Genomic DNA, 5,702 nt, shown 5'->3' on the forward strand with positions numbered 1-5,702 from the left:
CTGGCACTGTAAGGCAGCAACTCTACGGTGCTGCCCTAAATATACCATGCATGAATATAATCAAACTCAAGTACAGTGGACAGGGCAAAGGGGAAGATACAGAGTGCAGAATATAGTTTGCGGCATTGTAGTGCATCAGTGTCATTTTGGATGAGATTAACAGAGGAGCAAACCGAGAAGACCATATCATGGATATTTGTGCTTGGCTGAACCCATCCTGCTACATGTCTTCTGACATCATTTTCTTGCAAAAAGCTGGCTTTTACTGTGAAGCATAGAAACATAGAAAGTAGGTGCAGGACTAGGCCCTTTGGCCATTCGAGCCATTCAATATGTTCATGGCGGATCATCCAAAATCAGTACCCACTTACTGCTTATCCCCCATATCCCTTGATTCCGTTTGCCCTAAGAGCTACGTATATCTAACTCTCTCTTGAATACATCCAGTGAATTGGTTTAATCCTAACCTCAGCCTTCTGTGGCCTGATATACCACTGGAAACGGATCTGACTGACTAAAGAGACTGCAGAGCCTTTCAGAAAAAAAGACATTAGTACTCAGCAACAATGTAGATCTTGTACCATATGCAAAATTCAATGCATCTCCTGAGTTGAAGAACAGAGAGAGGTCACTGCTCACACATCACCAGCTGCAATTAATGGTAAAAATGGATTGTAGCTGCATTTTCACAGTGCAGATAATAGTGATCTCTACTGGGAACTGTAGGAGTTAACGGTTTGCAGGGTCATTACTCACCTTTACAAGTCCAGCGGAGGCAGAGCTGCTGTGTCACTGTGCCAGAGACCAGGTTTTGATCCTGACCTTGGCTGCTGACGGTGTGGAGATTGCAGGATCTGCAGTTCCTTGCATCTACCAACTACAAAGCTCGTTCGGCTCTGCTTAGTCATTTCCTTTCTTCTGCCTTCTTGTCAAAATATCTTTAGTTGTAAAGCGGACTCAGTTCTGGATAAATGCTCTAACTGAAAAAAGCAGCCTTTCTGGTAAAGAATCACAGTGATTCTTTCTCTTTCAGACAGAGCTTGGCATGCAAACGTCACAATGTTTTCAGAATTATTTCCTTCATCTCTGATCAGATTTCTGTTCTCTGACCCTTATAAAGATACTGATGGAGCCTGGCTTCCAAATTTCCATTCTCAACAGATGATTTATCAATTTCAGAGGCATTAGAAATTGCATTTCTTATGTTCCTGACAGACAGCCCACACATTAATTTTACTTCGGAGTCACGTGAGTGACTACGTGAAAAACCCCGCCAGGACGCATGCGTGTCATATCGCTTTCACGCTTGCGAAACGACAGGCGGGGTGGAGCGTTCCCCCGCAGCGGTAAGTTTGAAACCGCGACCTGCAGGTAAGTGATTTCCTCTGCGATAGTTTTTGTTCCCCGCGCTGTTTTACACAGGGGGGGAAGCTGGACAAAATATTGTCCACAAGTGCTGCGAGTGAAGCTGGCTGGGGAGGACCGCAAAGTTGCGGGAGCCAGCAGCAGCTGAAGGCACAAGTGGGATCAGCTGTGCTGACTTTTGGTCCCGCGCCGGCCAGAACACCACGGCCGAGCGGGAGACTATTCAGAATGGGGCCGTCGACTATGACATGGCGAAACGGCAGGAGGCGGGGTGGAACGACGTTCCCCCGTAGTGACAGTTTAAACCTGGACCTGCAGGTAAGTGAAACTGCGGTCTTTATTCTCCCCATACTGTTTCACAGGTGGGGAAACATGGAGAGCTGTGCAAACAATGGCAGGCGGCACAGGAACGGAGCCGTTGACAAGTCAAAACGGTTGGTAGGAGGGGTGGAAGGACGTTCCCCCATAACGGCAAGTTTTAAGCCTGGACCTGCAGGTAAGTGATACTGTGGTCTTTATTGTTCCCATACTGTTCTACAGGTGGGGAAACATGCACAAGGCAAAGAAGTCGACCAGAGCTGCGACAAAGCTGGCGGAGGAAAACCGCGGAGTTGCGGACGCCAGCAGCGGCCGGCGGCACAGGAATCACCCATAAGGGAACAGCTGTGCCTGACTTCGCCCCCCGCACCGGCCAGATTAAACACTGCATCTGGGCGGGAAGGCAAGAAGAAAACCAAAAGAGTTGTTGACTGATGAGTCCGACTTTGAGCAGCCGCGAGCGGCCGGCGACTGTGAGCGCTGGAGCCGGTTGGAGCGGCTTATGGAGCAAAAGCTCCAACATGACAGACTCTGGGAGATGGAGTCTAGTCACAGTGGGGATAAAAAACACCCATAGCAGCACGTTACTTAGGGCTGCACAGTGCATCTCCATCGTCAAAGTGGAGTACTGGGGGGTCAATTCTGGGCTGACCCTGAAGAGGGGTTTGACGAATAAAACTACAAGTGTGTAGGGGGTGCAGGAAGGCTGGAACGGGAGTCAGAAGGCAGGGTGTTTAGCTAAGACGCTGTGGCATTATTCTGCAATACGGAGTATGAGATTAATAGTCTCAGGAGAACGCCATCCGCCCAGCTTTAAACCCTAAGGTTGCAGAGCTGTGCAGACCTGGAGGGATTAAACCACCAATATTACTACTTGGGGGCAACCTGTCAAAACAGGTAAAAGAGCTCATTAATGAGGCCAATACCCTGGGGCTCATAAAGGCGGCAACAGGCAGGAGCTCCTACACACGACAACAGCACCTCCACGCACCCACCAGCAGGAAGCCACACAGAAGCTGGTGAAAGCTCAAAGGCCGGGCTACAGGATAGAGGTCTTTTAGGCCTGGCCCAGACCGGCCTTCCTGGAAGACGTGCAACCCCAAATCCCAAATCCAAAAGCCGATGTCACAACCTCTACCGCGACTGCAAGGAAGAAAACAAACTTTCCACTGGTCACCATGGAGGTAGGGGGAATCTGGTCTCTTCCAAAAAACAGGAGGTGTAAATAACACAAATTGATGTGTAGATTACATTTTCTTGGGAGGCATGAAGTGCAATAACTACTAACACTTATTTTCTACCTAGTGTTCAGGGATATACAATTGAATTTGTGCAAAAGATTCCCGGTTCAGCATGTACCAAACTGAATGTTCGTGCCTTCACGATAAGAAAAACTGAAAGCGCATGCTGAACTGGAGAGGCTAGATGCTAGGGAATCATGGGGAAATCCCAACACGACTCTTTGGAATTTGTGTCAATATCTTTACTAAAAAAAAAGGATGTGGTTACCAATCATTCAGGTCTGACAAACCTGAATACATTGTGCAGTAAATTCATTCGAAATTGAAAACCTTTATTGCTGCCAAACAATTGATTCCATAGGCTACTTTATGAATTGCATCCATTAAAAGATGCTTACTATACGGTGGCTATGCGGAAGGATTATAGACGTTATTAATTCTAAGCTAACACCTTCCACCACTAAGGACTACTTGGGGTTCACCTTTGACTTAGTCTACATGTGGGTAACTTATCAAAGGAAGGTACAGACTTAACTAGGCCAACAACCTCATTGACATCAGTAAACCACCTATTCGACTGGTAGCAAGGGTAATTGGCAATACTGTGGCCTTTCCAGCCATACTGTTTGACCTTTGTATTACCAATAATGACAAGGACAAAGGTATAAGCACTTAAAATCAATACTGGTCATGTGTAGAGACCAATGAGGCTACCAATCTAAGCAATCACGGAATTACAATGATAGGGGAAATATTGGGCATTGTTCAAACCCTATCATTGTCAGCAACCATTGAGTGGTGCTACAAACTGATGCCAGTGTTCATGGTTGGCGTGTTACTAACCCCATCTCTAGTTGTGGATATAGATGGGATGCACAAGAAGCATCATTGCTTCAGATACATGTCATAAACTACTTGGAAATGTTGGGTGCATTCTATGAACTAAAATCATACTGTTCAGAAATGCATCACCTGCTTGTTAGACTACAGATTGATAACACCACCATGGTGACATATACTAACTACATGGGTGGAATCAAATCGGTATCATGTGATAATCCGGCTAACACAATTTGGCAATGGTGTATTCAGAAAAACATTTGAATATCAGTTAGTTACCTACCAGGTAACCTCAAATTTAGTGGCAGACACCAGGTCACGCAAATTCATGACAAACGTCGAATGGATGTTGGACCGGAAAGTGTTTGCTGATATTGTAGCATGATATGAAACACCAGAGATTGATCTATTGCATCTCGGCTTAATCACCAGTTGCCTATCTGTGTTTCTTGGGAATCAGACTGGGGCATCAGCAATGGATGCCTTCTCGCTGCATTGGTGCATGGGGGTGGGGGGGGGGGGGGGGGGGGGGGGGGGGGAATTGTGGGGGGGGGGGGGGGGGTGGGGGGGGGGGGGGGGGGGGGGGTGGGGGGGGGGGGGGGGGGGGGGAATTCTATGCATTCCCTCCTTTCTGCCTCATCAGTCGGGTATTACGCAAAATACAACTAAACATGGCTCTTCGTTCTGAAATAACCAGATTGTTGGTTCATCCCGTAACAGGCGGGAAAATAATCCCTACCATAATAGGACAAATGTGTTCGTCAGCAGAATCTTAAGTAACCATTTCCGGACCTGGGAATAACGAACTGAACAATGAACATATACAGCAGCTCACAGGCAGTCCACGAAGAAACTATATCGGGTCCACATCAGGAAGTGGGAAATATTGTTTTAGGACCAACATCACTACTGTACGACAAACAAAACATCTGTTCTGGAATTCCTGGCAGGCCTCCATTATGATGAGGGGCTCAGTTACAGTGCCATTAACTGCGCCAGAAGTGCCCTTTCAGCATATCTATGGCGAGAATCTAAGCGTCATTCTGTTTGAACTCACCTACTGGTAACAAAACTTATGAGGGGAACTTTTTAATATCAATCCCCCAAGAACCAGGTACTCTCAAATATGGGATGTGAGTATTGTCCTAACGTTGCTAAGGAACTAGTCTCCAGCAACAGCTCTGTCCCTGCATAAACTGACGCATAAAACAGTCATGCTGATGGCTTTGGTCACAGCACAAAGGGTACAGTCTTTACATAAGTTAAGGCAAGACAATATGACTTCTTCAACAAGAATTATAACTTTTCATGTTCACGAATTAGTCAAACAGAACAGACCGGGAACATCAGGCCTCAAAATAGAATTTAGGAGTTACCCTATAGATGATCGTCTCTGTATAATAAGACATTCATTGTTATATATGGAGAACACCAAAAACATCAGAGGCTATGACATGGCACTACTAATCAGCCACAAGTAACCCCACAAAAAAGTGTCGGTTCAAACTATTTCCAGATGGCTGAAACAGGTTTTAACAACAGCTGGAGTGGATACTAACATATTCAAATCTCATCCCACCAGGGCTGCAGCTACATTGGCAGCTATGGAGTTGGACGTACCGTTGGACCAAATCCTGGAGACAGCAGGATGGTCAAGGGAAAAAAACGTCCCAACAATTCTACCATAAACCAGAAGTTAAACCTGGAACTTTTGCAGAATCAATTTTAAGTTCTGTAATATGATTCACCCCATGAAATAGGGGCTATAATTTGTTGTTAATAACTTTATTATGGATTTCAATGTCGGATTCATGTTTAAACATGTTAACACAATTCCTCCATTAGTCAATTAAGGCAGATGTGATGCATGGACTCGTTTCCACGGCATGAAATCACAGAGCTTTGAAATCTTCACGTGACTCACGTGACTCCGAAGTA

The sequence above is a fragment of the Leucoraja erinacea genome, chromosome 27, assembly GCF_028641065.1.
Source record: "Leucoraja erinacea ecotype New England chromosome 27, Leri_hhj_1, whole genome shotgun sequence".
NCBI classification, from domain to species: domain Eukaryota; kingdom Metazoa; phylum Chordata; class Chondrichthyes; order Rajiformes; family Rajidae; genus Leucoraja; species Leucoraja erinaceus.